Below are 18,336 nucleotides of genomic sequence, written 5' to 3' on the forward strand. Positions count from 1 at the left end.
AAAGATTGAGTACAAGTATAGACCAAATATACTCACACTTTTCTGTCAGTATAAGTCAAGTATACGTGTAATTTTAAGTACATTTCTGAGAAGTACATAGAAATTTGACTGAAAGTATACTTTCTTATTTTTTGTTTAAAAGAAGTATACTTGCACACTTGAATAAACTTGTCTTTCATAAGGGCTGGCCTAGTCTTTTTTCACATTCATTTGATCTGAAAAGTAGATGTTTGCATCAAAAACAAAATGACCGCTTCAACCAGGTTACTAAGGACAACTTTTGCCATTTCTATTACTTTGGATTTAATACCAAAACTTTACATAAATAAAAATGCATTTGTCTGCTGAATTGCAAGAGATGCAGTTAAAGGAGTCATGACCTGTAATTTTCACTTTTCCACGAGAATCAATGTATGTTATGATTGCCAAACGATTATACACTGGCCGGGAAGCCGATATTTAAAAGTGAAGTGTTTGTTTACCCCTGGGTTCGTAAACCAGCCCACGTGCACGCGCACTCAAATACGAGATTTTAATTTCTGCCCCGACTTGACGTCAAGACGGGGCAGGATATACCATATATGGACACCGCAGACCTATGCTGCAGGAAGCCCGCCCTGCCCCTCTCCCCCTCATATTCAGTCGCGAAAGATGCAGAAACGTAGTGCACACGTGAGTTGCTCTGTTGTTGACTGCCAGAATCAACATGTAACTTAAATGTGTTTTCTCTCCCAAGAACGGACCAAGCTGTCAGGGACCAGTGGATTAAATGAATTTTTAATGACGCGGTTCCTACAACCCTTCCCACTGGCTTAACGTTAGGTGTCTGTGCTAATCATTTTACGCCGGAATCGTTCACAAATTTGAATGTCTAAAAAACCACAACGTGAAACAAGGCAAAAACACCACATGATAGCAAACGTTGATCTCAATAACCACTGTAAGCTGATAAAAAAAAGTAGACTACATCTCCGTTAATGTAATCTACATTAAATAAAAGGTATAATGTATGTCTCAGTCAAAATGATTGTCTTTACCATTCAGAGACATCTTGATGTAGACGTCCTTCCATCGACTCTACATCTTCCCTTTCCAGCTCAAGTTCAGAGTCTGGCTCGTGCATATACGGTTGAATTCCGTAGGTCGCGGCCAGGTCGGGTTCATTCACAACTTGCGCCATGATGTCATTTTGGAATGATATGCTGAAGTTACCTGCGGTGTCAACCCCCCTCCTTCCTGCCACCAATCAACGCGCCCCTCATTTGCATTATTAAAATGACCGTCCACGACAGCCAAAATATCGCATCAGATCTCGCGAGACAATAATGCCTTCAGAAATAAGGGTCAGAGGAGCTCTGTGTTTATTTTTTTTCCACTTTTCTTTTTTAGAAGGGCCTGAAAGACTATAATAGAGCGTGGGTATCCAAGGTAATACTAGGTTATGACTCTTTTAATATAAGTACTCTGGGGAGTACTCTGGGTTTGGGCCGAACTCCGAGCTCGGAACGCTCCCCGCGGACAGCACACCAAATACGCATTACCCCCTTTAATTGTATGTAAGTGTGAACTCGTGAACGGCTATGTGTACCAGATCAGGCCACCTTTTCAAGCAGACTTGGGTGCGTTTAGGAAAACAGCTGTCACACCAACCAAATTAACTAAACTTAAACGGACATGAGTCCACACCAAAAGCTCTAGTGTTGAAGCACCCTTGCATTAACACATCACGTCCTCTCAGATTTTGTTTTTGTTGCTTCCCATCTGAGAGCTGAAGCAGGTATTAAAAGTCTCCTGTTCCTCCCGTCTCTGTGCACCGCAGAGAGAGTCCTCCTCCCCGAGAGCCAGGCAGATTATTTAAAGACTGATTGAGACGCCAACGTCAGCCGGATTGCCAGCGCGGAGGCAATCAGGAGGCAGATAAGGACCTGTTACCTGAAGTGGGATTCTCAACCTGCATCGTCAGAGAATCCATCCTGTGCAGACTGATAACAGCTGGCTTTTAATGACCACTGAAAAGCTGGCAGGAGACGGACGTGAAACGTATAGAGGGTGTTATCCGCATCACTGTTAGAGGCTAAGGGAAGTGGGAGGTTAGGCTAACCATCCCGATCCAGCATTTCTGTGTAGAAGTAAAGGACATACACGTGTTTATGCCTACAATCCATACACAAACAAATACACACAAAAACCCTACACTACAAAACCTGCAATCACCAATGCTACATAAACATCAAACATACACACACAATTAACTGGATGAACTTCAATGTTGAGGGTGATGTTAAATAAAATGTGTTGTGTGTGTCAGGTAACTTTTTTGAAGTACCTAATTAAGTAATGCATTACTTGTTAAAATTACAACATACTGTAATTTAATCAAATTGAACATTCATTATTTTGACATTTCACATACAAATCGGAAAGTCAAATAATCTGGGCCGGATCTGGGCCGACACTATGTTGCTTTCTGGGTCCTTTAAAATGATTGAAATACAGCATTTAAAATCTAAATATCTTGCAAAATGATTTATTATAATTCGATACAAACATGCTTTCCGCTCACTGATCTCTATATATGTTATAGACACATTATATGACATCATCCATCCATCCATCAGTGTTTACGCAATGTTTCAAATTGACACAACCCTTTCATCATCACAACCTGGCAACTTGAGTATCATTCAGAATTCTGAGTTTTCTACTCGTATATGACTTTATATTTTCAACTCCACTTGAACAGGAAAAATACTTATAGACGGAGAGTGTCCATTGTTCTGTCAAATCTTCGCCATGATTGAGATTTCGGTGTAAATTCACTTATGCTGCATTGGTATGCACCTGTTCTTGAAAGAGCTTATATATTATGGCACGTAAACTCAGAGGACTCAGGGAAGAACATCTAGTCTAAAAAAAGACTGCAAGCTATGCAGAACTCTACTCTGAATGAGAGTCAGTTAATGGTGAGAAAAAAAGAATAGAAAATTAACTCAATCACTCAATTCCTTTACATAAAAACGTACCAGTGCAACATAGTTACTTTTTCAATCACAAAACGCAATATTGTAACACGTTACTTTTAAAATGAACATTCCCCAACACTGATCCTTAAACAAAAACACACACTCTCCCACATAACCCTTTAAAGCTCTTCATGGCATAGGTAGGCCCTTCTCGTGCCTGCTCGACTCCTCTCCTGGCAGATCTCAATTAGCCAGGGATTCTCCTCGAGGGCAAAAATGTGTTTCTGTCAGATACGTAGGATTCATTTGACTCTAATGTAATTACTGCAGAGGGGCAAAGCTCTCCATGCCCTCATGTGGAGAAGATTATGGGCGCTCTCTCGCCCACAAGATGCTCTCACCTTTGGCACCTTTCTCTAAAACCAGCCTAAGCACCCTCATCCAGCAATATCTCACTCCATTTGTTTGTTTTCCCTCCGCCCCCTTTCTACTGAACCAGTCAGGCTGGAGGGTTTGTGGGTGGGGGACTGATTGTTCTAATGTTCGGGGCCATCAACACAGGCGAAGAGAGCCAATAGAGCAAACCTGCATAGGCCACTACCCCCTCATTGATCCCCCACTTATGGTAGCCAAGGTGATACACTTGTACAAACACGGCCCCTGGTATGGCGTGTCACACGCCTTGCCAAGGGGGGTTGAAGGGTTTGGGAGGGCATCTGCTTCCTTGGCAAGCAGCTACCAGATTATACATCTGGTCCCTACTTGCCAAGAGGGAATCTATCACATTCCTAACACTTCTTCTATCTCACTCTATCCTTCTTTCGTCGTCCTTTCCTTTCGTTCTCAACTGTCTTTCTTTAGCCTGCTCACCCCCCCCCCATCCTTTTCATTTTTGTGATATGTGGTTTTGACATCAAAGTGGCAGAGAATATTAATCCTGGCTGAACTATCTGCTCAGAGCGCACGGATCAAGCCAGGGCTAAGATCACGCTTTGTTCCCCTCAGGAAGAGAGGGGAAAAATGAGAGAAAGAAAAGAGAGAGGCAAAAAAAAAAAAAAAAAAAAAAAAAAACAGAGACGGTGGGTGGGAGAGTTGACTGAAGACGATCCCTCATTGAAGAAAAAAAAGTCTCAAAACAATGTCTTTCTTCTTTGTCAAAAGTAAAAGTGTATCATCATCTGATCATTTCATTAACATAATGTTAATATAATCAAGAAATTAAAGAATTTAATACTATAACTCAGCAAGGATGCATTACATTAATCAAAAGTAAATACTTGTATAATGTTAAAAGAACAAATGTTACAAAGAAACCTGAAAAAAAGGTTTCCACAAAAATATTTATCTGCACAACGGTTTCCAACATTGATAAGAAATGTTTCCCGAGCAACAAATTAGCATATTAGAATAATATGAAGGATCATGTGACTGTATAGCTCACACTGAGACGGAACCAGACGGCACAGATTAGGATGAACCCAATCACAGGGAGTTTATTACAGGTTATATGAGAAGATGAGATAAGTATCACAGATAGAGTACACAGGTAAGGATGTATGCAGAACAACAGTATTTCCATACTATACGGAGTAACCGAGTTAAGAACAATCATAGAAGTTGCAGGAATCACAGGCAAGTATAACAGACAGGAATAGTTATTTCCTTTACCTAATAATAACTTGACTTCCCTCTTTCCTTAAGAAAAACAATAAATCATAAGCTTGCACTTTCAGGCCCCCAAAACACCGTTGTCATAAATGAACAACCAAAACGCATAAAAAGTTTTCCGTTTTCCGTTAAAAATGGTGTCGTGTAAATAGCCCCTGAGTATCACCAAGGAGCTTAAAGAGTCCAAACAAGCAGTTAGCGAGCTGCAGGTGAGTGCGATCAATATAATGGAGAGTGAGAGTGTGTCAGATAGTGAGAGTGCAGGCAGAGTCCAGAGTGCGGGTAACACTGACAATAGGCGCGTTTCCATTACAGATTTGCACAAAACGTTTGCGATTTTTTTCTAAATGTCGACAAAAAAGTAAAAACTATTGCAAAATGACGCCGTTTCCATTAACCGATGTTACGACACTCCAAAAATCATGGCAACGGACGTTGGTAGGTTTATGTATATCCCAGCCACTGCACTGGCCATTATTATTAATCGAAGGAGACGTAGGTGTGTTATCCATTAATGGCAAGGAAAGACCCCTATACTTGAGAGCGGCACATTAGGTGTTTCTGGGTGTTTCTCCCTCATCTGCTTCGAGGTCTTGATTGTGGCATTTTTTTTGAGGTTAAGAATCCAGTATTCCTGTAATTCTTTTGTCTTTTATGAATTTAATAAAGAACTCTAGCCGCGATTCCATTACCCTTCAAATTGCACAAATAAAAATTGCAAATTGAAAATACGCCCAATGGAAACACGTCAATTTCGCAAAAACTCCCATTTATCGCAAAAAAAGTTTTTACGCTCGCATGAGGTGGTTTTTCAGGCAATTTGAAAAAGAAATATTTTACAAAACTGCAATGGAAACCTGACGTAGAAGACGTGGTATGTTTGGACAGAAGATGAGACAGAGTTCTTTATTAAATTCATATAAGACAAAAGAATTACAGGAATAATGGATTCTAAACCTCAAATAAATGCCACAATCAAGACCTCGAAGCAGATATGAGGGAGAAACACCCAGAAACACCCAGAAACACCTAAAATGTGCCGCTCTCAAGTATAATAAGGGTCGTTCCTTACCATTAATGCTTGGAAAACACACAAACATATTCTTCGATTAATAATAATGGCTTGTGCAGTGGCTGGGATATAGTACATAAACCTACCAACGTCCATTGCCATGGTTTTTGGAATGATTTTACTTATCATGAGAGGAAAAAAGGACGTTTTAGTCGCATAACATCGGTTAATGGAAACGGCGTCATTTCGCAATAGTTTTTTGTCGACATTTAGAAAAGATTGCAAAAGTTTTGTGCAAATCTGTTATGGAAATTATGTTATGCGCAGGAAATGCGTCTAGAACTGTCTCGTATTCTGTCCAAACATACCGCGTCATCTACGTCAGGTGACCTAATCCACAAAAAAATTTTCCATTGCAGTTTTGTGAAAACATTTTTTTTCTTCAAATTGCCTGAAAAACCACCTCATGCGAGCATAAAAACTTTTTTGCGATAAATGGGAGTTTTTGCGAAATTGACGTGTTTCCATTGGGCGTATTTTCAATTAGCAATTTCAATTAGTGCAATTTTAAGGGTAATGGAAACACAGCAATAATGCTGAAAATTTTGCTCTGTCATTAGTTAATAAGTTTTGCGTACAAGGTGATTGTTTGAGTGATTGTTAATAATTTCATTAAATTATTTTGAATAAAGTACTGTAAAGTGTAATTCGTAACAGTAAAACACACACACACACATATATATATATTTTTTTTCTTCATCATGACCTAAAACTAATGGCTAGTTCACATTACAGGATTTTAAGCCCGATTTAAGCCCGATTTAAGCCCGATTTGCAAGTTAACGAGCTCGCCGACAGGTCGGGCTGTAATCGCGTGCAAATCTGCGCGTGATCCGCGCTCGCCAATCTTTAAGTGTGAAATACTTAACGACGCATCAAAAACGCTCGCTGACACATCGCCGACGCCAGACAAATATCTAGCATGCCAAATATCTGGAGCTGTCGGCCGACTCGATAGCCTGTGGTGCCACGTGTCGCGACGAGCAACAGTGACCAATAATCAGCTTGTTATGACATTACAAAAGCCTTTTGTATTTGTAACCATCGTTGCCAAACAACAACAGGCAGCTGCTTTTTCATTATAATGTTTTACTCACCTCCAACTCTCTCTGACAGACAATCCCTGCTGCCCGCGTGTGCTTATCCATCCTTTCAACCCATATTCTTTTTTTTTTCGGGGTTCTAAACAGTCATTGCGCAATATATATATTAGGGGTGTACCGGTTTCAGAATTGGTGATGACGGTTATGACGTGAGTCAAATGACAAAACTCATCATCCGCACCAACGTTTTTTGACCAAATTTTAAAGCCGCACCCGCCCGCCATCCGCTGATTGTTTTGCGGTCTATGGACGATGCAATGCTCTGCTGATGCGAGCCGCAAGAAAGCCCTTGTCTGTTCTAGAAAGGATGCAGCAAAGATATTTAATGCTAATGTATGAGGCATTTGGCCAACGCTGAGTTTCATTCATTCATGATGAGATGCGCTCTAGTTCACAATGCAATTAAGTGAACGCGGCGCGCCGGTGCCTCCATGTCACGGTTATTATATTGTCTATTTGCTTTTTATTTATTAAATACATGCAATTGGTTGATGAAACATTTATTAAAATGAAGATACAATTTGTACAAAAACGAAATTCGCTTTAAAGAAACTGAGAAGGGTCATAGCACTTACATATTGTTGTCCTACTGTTAGTTTAACTGCTTCTATTGTTCTCATTTGTAAGTCGCTTTGGATAAAAGCGTCTGCTAAATGAATAAATGTAAAATGTAAATATATGTATGTATGTATATATATAATTTGTATTTATTTTTTACTGCCAATTTTGTCCCGCCGTCCATTTTCAAAAAGACAATGCGCCATTTCCCATTCCACTTCTTGCGCATGTTTTCGTGACAAAATGTGGTTTTGGGACCGGATAGAGTCGTTGTGTGACAGAGTTGTTGTCAGCTCGTGTAGTGTGTAACCCCCTGTTGCAGATCATTTACGTAGTGTCACATAGTGTGAACACCACAACGACTTCAAGACTCTAGAGCAAGTCATGTAGTCTAAACAGCACAGTTGTGTAGTGTGTTGTTTATAATGCACATATGAAGAGCATTGCACATATGTGCAGTTGTTTAAAGTTGTGTAGTGTGAACTAGGCATAAAGTGCTACATTATTAGATTATAGAGTAGCTATTATACATTAAAATTGTAAAGTTGCTTTAATGAGAACATCTTTCATCAATTTACTTTTCAGATGATCTTATTTTGTGTTCCACAGAAGAAAGAAAGTCATACATGTTTTAGAACTACTTCAGGGTGAGTACATTTTTGAGTGAACTATTCCTTTAATTTTGCATTACTTTTTATACTTCTGGCACAGCACAAGGTCGATATACGAGGGATTTGGGAAGACATTTTAGCCAAAGTTTGTCAGGTTAGTGGCATCAAATCTTTGAAAGCACATAAAAACAACTTGGACTGTGGTTAGTTGCTTTTATTTGTCAGTCATATGGTCTTTTCTGGTCTAAGTGGGTGAATCTTGTCCAGAATAAGACAATGACAGGTGCTGAACTATCAAGAATGTGATAATGAGAGGTGACCTTGGCAAGCCTCTCTGTGAGGTTTAGAGGTGTCAGGAAGTCTCGAGGCCCAGGTCTCTCTGTTTCTTTGAATTGTCCTTCGGGGCAAGTATTGCCTCCAGGAACTATGGTTGTAATTATCAAAACAAATAGAGCTAAGTGACTGGGTGTGAAACTAAACAGAATTAGCCAAGTACTCAAAGAGTGACAAGTAAACCGAGACTGCCGTTTACATGTTCTGGTGCCAGAAACAGTGCAGGGGATTAAACAATCCAGATAGCAGCAAGCAAATCCTCTGACAAAATATTACACAGAGTCAACAAGAAAATACTGACAGAGAGGTGAAACGTGACATTTTAGTGCTGTGAGAGTTTGTGTTTGCTGATGAGGTGAGTTGATGCAGAGGTGAGATGATGCAGTGGCAATAGTGAGGTTGTTTATTCACTTCATCACAACTTGCCAATCATCTGTTTGTATCTGCATCACTTCCTTTATGAGGTCTTTATCCTCAGTGAGAGAGTTTATATGCTGTATGTTTAATAGCACATAAATACACACATATAAATAAATATACAGAACATATGTTCAAAAATGGAACATTGGGTTGTAAACTGTAAATGCAAAACAAAATACATTTACGAGCAAATCTATTTTGTAGCATTTATTACAACTTAAACACTTAGCAAAAATGTAATATTACGAACTTCAAGAATGCTTTTCATCAGATAGATGTAGTGTCTAACTAGGCCAGAGGTAGGTGTCATATTCCTTATGCAGACCCGGGATCATCTGCCGTCCTGAAAATTAATAATAAATCAAGTAAAGTTGGCTTGCAACTCTTAGTCAGGGTACAGTATGTTACAGTAATTGGAGTGGATCTCTTTATAGTTAGAGATTTCTCTGGCTTGAATAACCTGACCACAATGAGGAACTTGATATCTTTAGTGGCAGCCTAAGTGTTAATGTTGCCTAAAATAATGCTAATATGTTCTAAATAAAACACGTTCTGCAAAAAAAGATAAACACGGATCAATTGAGTAATTTTAGTATATGAACAATCATAAATCATTCATATGAGGATAAACGTGTTTTGTAAATGGCAAAAATTTCTCTGCTTTAATAAATTAGTTTCACAAATGTACCAATAACTACAAGGTAGATCACAAACATAGCTAAACAATGCTGAATGACAGCTTAACTTTCAAAAAAATTTTTTTACAAATATTTATTTAATGTTAAATTCATATAAATAAGGGGTTTAAACTGTACAGACATGCTAAATTTAGGTAACAGGGTGGCAAACTTTGCTAACCCTTTTGAAATTGAATACAAAATATATATATATAGCCCACTAATTGCTTTACTCTTTAGACCTCATGTGGTTGATTATCAGCATTTTTTGGATAACCTCCTGATCATTTGTTGAATTTCTACAAAATAGTGCATACGGTAATAGCATTCTGCATGCTGAAATTGTCCAGATTGCCAGTGACCAGCTAGAGAGAAGAAACAAAGAAGAGAGAGATAAGCAAAGAAAAGTAAATCAAAGCAGAACACAGACCTGATGACAAAGACCCCCACCCTGTGGACAACCACACTAGACCTGCTGCTGTTGTCAGTAAGTGTGTGTCCTCATCCAAAACTCCTTATAAAACTACATTCTGTCAGATTTATCTGACACAAATTAATGGCAAAGTACACAATTCTCACTCTTTGCTCAAATAGCAGTATAAACTTTTCCAAAATCACACCATTGTTTGAGCTAAGCTAATGCTAGCTAATCCTGTGTTAGGCTGGTTTGAATATTCAAAGTCACAGTGATTACACTTTTTTCGGGAATCAACATTAGTATTACTTTATTACAGTTGTCTCTATATATTAGGTTTGGACAGGATATATCGTATTTTAGCATCATACAAACATTTAAGTCTAGTAATGAATCAAGTCTCATTGAGCCTTGTTAACGAAAATGGGCACTAAGTGTGTCAATATGGTAATTGAGGAAATCACTGGCTTAATTTTGTCCACAAAACAATTGTGACTGATAAAGAGATACATTTTACTTCCTTCTGGACGGGATCAGAAATACTAAGCATCTTGTAACATGTAGGATGCACATTAACACAATTCTAAGCTTACGAATTGTGTAATAAGAAATTATTTAAGAAACATTTGCTTACTGAATGTGAATTCTGGTAAATTAAGAAAAATAAGCTTCTTTTAACAGCAGATGAAACAGAGCAATGCATTTTTTGGTGTTTAAGAGCGACTGTAAAGATATTTTTTTATAAGTAAATAATTAATAAAAATAGATTTAGGAAACACTAGTGATAGGTTTTCTAAACCCCATGCTCTTAAATACAAATTACACATACACACAAATTAGGATAAGAATGTACAAAGTAACGTTAGAGGGAAAGTCTTTTCTACACAGTGAGAGAATGAGAGCGAGCAGGGGTTTTAACATTCAACACTGATGACAATTCCAGCAGCATCTGACAGGCCTGTCTCTGCAATGCTCTGCACTTATCTTTCCAATAAATGCACCAGAGTCCAATAAACACAGTCCATTGAACCAGACACAGAATTCAACATGATCAGGTCATGTAAAATTGCAGATTATTATTTGTGTACACAAATACACAAACATTTGATCCATTATGTAGTGAACTAGTGGTTAGTTCATGTTTCCAAGACATATATGGCCTGTTTAACAGATAAAGCAGCTAGTCCCAGACTAAAATGCATGTTTGAGTTGTCTTAACTCAAAACTTGAAATGACATAATATTAAAATATGTCAGTGCCATTGTTTTGTCTCAAGATGCACACCAGGAATGTATTTTTTTCTAAGACATGTCCTTAAATGTCTTAATTTTACTAAAGCCTAATTCTGGCTTAATCTAAGCCCTGTCTGTGAAACCAGCCCATTGATCGGCCAGTTCAACCTGTTACACATACACATTGTTAATAATAAAATAAATAAAATAATAATTCAAAATGTAAACATACAAAACATTTGTAATTGTAATTGGTCATGCTCATTTTTTATTTTTTTATTTTTATTTTTTTTTATCTTATTTTATTTTTGTGCTGTCATATAAAGCTCATTTGTCAATCTTTAAAAGTTCAAAGTTAACCTTTAACTAATTTCATATGTGCATTATAATATTGATTCACTTGTAGTGTAACAAAAGTCCACACAGAGAGAGAGAAATATGGACTCAAGTGCAGGAGTTTATTTATCAAACAGAGAACCAAACAAGGCTGTTTTCCAAAAGCATCGGAAGCCTAGATCTTAGAGAACATTGGTGACTTTTCTCCACGATCAACTTGGGCTCACAATGCTTTTGGGAAACACAGTAGGTATTCAGGCAATGTGCTGTAGTGATTTATGGTCTTAAATATTACTATCTTAAATATTAATATACATTTTTAGTATCAATATTGATTTTTAAAACCATAAATCACCACAGTGCTTCAAGTGATTCACAGGATTGATCATCAATATTAACATAGATACAATGCTCTTAACACACAAAGCCACTATAGTCTGTGAAATCGTAAACTCAGGTAAGTATAGACGGGTAAAAATCTTGAAGGCTTCCGAGAAGCTCAAAAGGAAACCCAAAGTACACTGTAGAAAAAAAAAAAAAAGTTGAGAAAACTTAAAAGTTTAAGGAAACCAGCTGCAGGACATTTTTGAGTTTTCTCAACTTTTCTCAACTTTTTCATGTTAAATAGTTGAATAAACTTTAAAAACTGAATTTGTCATAATAATTCTGATAATGATTCATAATAATTTTTACAGTGTACTTAACTTGCAGGATGACTCGTGGAAAACAGGTAAGCACACAGGTAAGTTCATAAAACAGACACAAACAGGTAGGAGAATCAGGAAATGGCAGTGGAAACTGTCCATAAGAAGCAGCAGTAAACAGATATATGTTCCTTTACTAACACCAGGAAATGCTGAACTGTAGAGGTGAGTATATAGAGAGAGTCTTAGGGTGTGTATAGACGACAACGAGGTAGCCTACTTAAAACAGACGACAATGTTGTCAAAATGATCCCCGTTCACAAAGATCTGCGAAAATTACTAAAAAGGCTGTATTATGCATGCCAGGCCAGGAGTTGGCGATGTCAATTTGTCAAGAAACACCCCGTGAACACATAATACGCATGTGGGAACAGGTAATACGCATGTGGGAACAGGTAATACGCATACAATGGCATTTGAATGGCATTCCAAGTAACTTGACGTGTGCTAACAGCATCATTATTGTTTGTTTCAAAAACAATAAAGTAATCTTTATAAATATGGCACAGCTTAAAGGGGTCATAGTGTGTTATAGCTGTTTGTGCATGTATAAGATCTGCAGAGTTACAAAGCTCAATGTCTCAAACCCGAAGAGATATTCTTTGTAAAAGTTAAGGCTCAGCCACGCCTTCCTAAAACACTTCGTTCAAACATGCCCCCACAAATCTACGTCAGTCTGTGGGGGCTGACATTGGTCGTTCATCCACGTTGGTTAATGATGTTGATGGTGGGGTAATATCTCATTTTAATGAATCTGTTGAGATCAAATTAATGCTAGATGTTTTGCTATAAATTACGGACATGGCATCTGAGGACTATTTATAATTTTTCTCAGTTATTTTTCTCTATTTCCAGATTCAATCATAGGCTCGTTCTTACGTGGGATAGCTAGGGCTGGGTACCAAGTTCGATACTTTTTAGGTACCGACCGAATTGCCTCGATACTATCGAGTATCGAAAAATGACTTGTTGTTCGAGACCAGATTTCGATACCTAAGGGGTTAACTCGTCAACGTCAGTGAGCCAATAAGCACTAAAAACAATAGTTTACGCGGTTACACTCAGAGACGTAGCTCACTTGAAGTGTGTAAGCGTCCCAACCCCCTAGATGTGGAAAAGTCGATCAAAAGTTTGGCTACATTTCTCCAGGCTCGATGCCAACAGCGCGCGATGTAGTATTTGCGGTAAAATAATTGCTGCAAAGACTGATACCATGACAAATATGATGAAGCACTTGACAGTGCACGGAGTAAACATAAGAGCAGAAAGTTGCTCCTATATATTTAGTTGGACCCTTAGCACTATTTCTGGATAACTTAAGTGCATTAAGTACAAAATTTGTCGTTCAAATTTAGCAGATTTTAAGTATAACAATTTAGTATACTAAAAGTACAATTGCAGGGTATACAGTAAGTACATAAATATGTAAATGTATTTGTAGTATACTTAGCATAAAATAAATGTATTTCAAATACATTTTAGTATATTAATTTTTCACTAGGGATGACTTCAAGAAAAGAAGTGCACTTTGTAACAAATGTAAATCACTTCAAGAATCAATATGCTAAAACAAAACTTCATCTAAACCCTGTATTACCCATCATCACCTATTCTATTATAACCAAGAGCACTGTTCAAGCCAAAATGCCTGACAGGCAGTACATACACATTTCATGTGGCACACTTCATGAAGAAAGGTATTATGGGAATTTGGTCAATAGGGAAAAAAACACATGCAGAGAATGTTATAATGTAGTGAAGAGCTGTAAATTTCAACCTGAGTCATGAGTTATGGACTGAGCTCACAAGTGCATGGTTAATGTGGCCATATCAAATGCATGGGAATACACTCCTACTGCGAAATGGGACACAACAGGAAATAGCTCAATGTTTTTTTCCTGGGCGAGAGGGGCCAATAACTGTCACTTTAGTTTAGATGGCTCGAGCGCAATGGTCCAATGTCTGTTTAACAGTTTGGGGTTGGAAACTTCGGCAATTAAAGAGTCCATGTGCACATGGAGATGCACTTCCCAGACCCTTGCTCTGACTGGAAGCACATTAGGACACCTGTGCATTTAAGAGTGTGTGGTTTTAAGTCGTACCACAGTCTGCACCTCATCTGTCCTCGCTGTCTGAAGAAACATGACATTTACAGGCAAGCACTCTCAGCATTGCTGAATTGTCCAATATAAGTGACCCGACACACATATACACATACACATGAACTGTCTTTCAGCAACACACTACTGCTTGTATCCTCTCTTCATCCATAAAACTTGTACATTTTCAGACTAAACGTACAGTAGAAAATGAGGAGACGTAGAGGAAAACAAACAAGAGGATGAAAGGAGAAAGCTCATAAAGCATTGCTCTGAGGTCAGCAGCACATAGCTCACCTGCACAATAAAAACTGACCCTGATCAGCTCAGGAAGACTAAAAAATATGAGAATATTTGTTCATAAGACAACTGAAGGTGGCCAAACATTAAGACGGCAAGATTGAAAAAAAATGGTATAATAATAAATTAAATAAATAATAGTAGGCTAATAATCTCACTTAGTACACAACAGTAGTTAAAGTTGCCCTCAAAACACAGTATGTATGTAGTATGTATGTATGTAAGTATGTATATAGATCACTGAATCACATTTGTTGACTTTAACTTAAAATTATACAATATACAAATTACACTAACAATACATATACAAACGATACAATATACTAATTACACACATATTGAATACTTTGTTATGTAGCAAATGGTCACACGTTCTATAAGGTGTCTTTACTAATTACAAAAAATAATTACAGCTGTAATTACATGCAGGTATTTTTTACATGGAAAAAAAAACAATGCATTGGATCAAATGATTAATTTCAATATTAGTAGTATAAAGTAACTTAATATAAAGTGGGAAACAACAAACAAACAAATAAATAAATACATTTTGTGTGATTTAATACCTTGTAAGCTCTCGTTCCATGCTAAAAAATAAATAAAAAATTAAATAAAATAAAATAAATGAAGATTAAACCTACACAGGATTTAAGTTCTTAATTTGTTCAAAATCTGTCAGCTGGGAAAATAATCCTCAATGAATTTAAACCACCACAGTCCAATAAAACATGGTTCATGGACAGTAGACTTGAGATGAAAATGCATTAAAATGCACATACAGTATTTGTAACTAACTAACAAAAATGAAGATATAGCCAGACAAATAGATGGAACTTGTAATTACAACAATTCTGCTATGACATAAACACAGTGGACACAAGATTACACCCACACATAAACGTGTTAAACAGAGAGGATGTAAAAGAACCATGTTCCTTCATGACAAGCCCATTTATGGCCCCATGTGTATCCCTCCCTGTCCACCACAGGCATCTGAGGAACATAAACTGCGTGTGTGGGGGGGTTCTGTTGTAAGATTGTGTGGGATGAACCATGGGCCACAGGCTTCTCCCTAGCTGGGACGCATCCCTCAGCCATCTGCAAGGGAGGTTAAGCAGAACCTCTAGATCAGAGGAAGATGAGACCAGGCAAGTGAGAGAAAAAAAAAAAAAAAAAGAGACCACCTACCGACTTGGAGAACGACTATGGAAACTCCACCCCACAGCAGGCCAATGCTAGGCCCCCTTCAATGCATAAATAACTCTGACGGGAGCCGTTTATCATCACTTATTGGTGTATGTACATGCTGTGGGTTTGCAGGAACATGATTGGTTGGTGCATTCATCAATCTGATAGAGATCAGTCCCATGTTAGGGAGTATAAATCATTAGTCTGGAGCCTAACACTACTGATAGTGCTTATTGATGGTTTAATCCGCCCCACGCAAGTTTGCATTCAGGAATCTGTCCCAAATGTTATTATTGCCTAAACTGTCCCTGAATATCACTAAGAACTAAAAAAGAACACAAAAGGCTTTCATTACAACTAACATTCAGTATTCAACAATTTTAGGCCAATTTTTTGGTGGTTATAATCATTATATTAAACGGCCATTTTCATAACATTATAAAGCAATTACTGCAATGTGCCTGTGTGTCTACCATAATGGACAGTTCATGATCTGGCAGTAAATACATGAAAATGAACTAGAAGCAAAAGTCCCTTTCAAGTAATTTGATTTGTAATAAACACAAGACAATTATGCATTGTGCTGGTGATAGAAAATTAAGAACTAAACAGAGTGGTTAAATTGGTCGTGTGAATTATACTGACAATCACGGAGCACGGCCTGGTTGCTTTAAACTATGCAGATCTAATTCCTCCTCTTATAATGAGCCCTGGCATCCTGGAGCCTAACTTTATAATGCTGTCCGTGATCTGAGATGTGAGAGTGTATATTTTCTTTCCTTTTGCTTTTCTTGGCTGAACTTTCACAGGATGCTTTCAAAAAGCCCAGAGGGTAAATATTCTTCTGAAAAGTAAACAGAATCATTGTGACCTTGCCAAAAGAGCCTTGCTGTTGACAAACCATTCTGCTTCAACTCAGGACGACAACCAAACCTTTACTGATATCAGAACACAAAAATGGGAGTTTAACAACAGTAAACTCAATACTGTAAATCAATTGAATCAGAATCTTTGCATTTTACCAGAGTGCACGACTTAATAACTGGCGAACTGAGGTTCAGTTCCTAAATTTAATCATTATTTAGGTAGAATTGTCATAAAGGCATCACAAGACAATATAATTACTCAAAAACATAAGCAGAGCTGAAAACTTGCTACATCAAACAATGCAACAGAACATGCTGGCTGTAGATTCATGGGGATCATATTAACTAGCATGAAACATTTGGATACAATCAGAGAAGGATCAAGGAAATATAAGACAAGACAAGGAGAAATAACTTCAAAATAAAAGCTAGAATATCAGGAGGCACTTATAAAATACAAAGTCAAACTAAATAGCCTTCAGTTTTACATAAGCTACGCATATAAAGTTATACAAATAACAGTCCGAAGGTGGTAAAAAATTCCTCACCAGCTTATTTAAGGGCCGGATATGAGTCAGTTCAGAGGCATCTGTTTTTGGTTTAACACTTAGGTCAGAGGTCAGCAGTCCTTGGCTTGAAGCAAGGTTGGTCAGTTCTTCTGACATGCAACATGATAAGCCTCCAAATACTTCAGAGTGACTCCCCTGACTCCACTCCCACACACACACACACACATACACTCCTATACATGGGAAGCCAAATAGCAAATGTCGACCACTTAGGACAGCGACAAGTCAGTCTTGAACCCTGTGACTGTACCTCTGACCTTGTCCGACACTATCCATGAGTTGTCCCTCATGAGGGACATTTCACCCCAGTGCTACAGGAAACCCGAGTTCTTACGAACATATATGTTTTTTTGTTTGTTTGTTTGTTTGCAAATGGAACAAGAAAGACAAGAAAAAGAAAACATTCACACACAAAACATTGTCGTATTATGGAACAATCATAGGGCATTGTAATTCCCTTCACAGTAACACTATCAATCATTATGAATAATTTAGCTCCATTATCATGCAGTTTCAGAACAGCAATTTCTTTCTACAAAAATACACGGTTTAAAAAAATAAATAATAAACCCGGAAGCAAAGCATTTACTTGTTTCTAAAAATGAAAAAGCTTCTTGTTTCTCAAAATTAAATATCACTACAACAAAAAGGGACATTTTTAAGTATTAAAAGTATCCCTAGTTTTCCTTATGTGGGAGGGAGGCTAGATCATCTAAGATCATACGTCACAGACACTGTAATAATTAGCTCTAAATGTTAGCTTAATACTGTAATATATTGAGAAGACCATCTGAATTTGCCTAATATATCTCACATCTATATCTCATATCGATGGATGGATGGATGGATGGATATAGATAGATAGATAGATAGATAGATAGATAGATAGATAGATAGATAGATAGATAGATAGATAGATAGATAGATAGATAGATAGATAGATAGATAGATAGATAGATAGATAGATAGATAGATAGATAGATAGATAGATAGATAGATAGATGACAAGGTGGTAAATGCCTATTAAGATGACTATACCCTATCACCTCAACTTAGAAAAGGCCATATTTAGCTTTAAGGGCATGTGTGTGTATATGCTGAAACTAAAGGTATCGGGGCACATCTGTTGCCCTGTCTGTGAGAGGTCGGGTACAGTGTGTCCTGGGGGTGGCGTTTGTCACGTCGAGGAATCTTGTTATATACTTGCTGTTACTCACCCGGG

General features: G+C 37.7%; 1 long non-coding RNA gene across 1 annotated transcript in view; it reads right to left on the reverse strand.

Moving 5' to 3' along the window:
* Window positions 1–1,104: 1,104 nt before the first annotated feature.
* The window catches only part of LOC309499034, a 322,784-nt gene continuing 305,552 nt past the window's right edge, over window positions 1,105–18,336 (reverse strand). Inside the window, exon 6 of the long non-coding RNA XR_014206103.1 lies at window positions 1,105–1,445. This is a non-coding gene — a long non-coding RNA (uncharacterized lncRNA). The remainder of the gene's footprint in view (window positions 1,446–18,336) is intronic.

The sequence above is a fragment of the Leuciscus leuciscus genome (assembly GCF_965113295.1).
Source record: "Leuciscus leuciscus genome assembly, chromosome: 5".
NCBI lineage: Eukaryota > Metazoa > Chordata > Actinopteri > Cypriniformes > Leuciscidae > Leuciscus > Leuciscus leuciscus.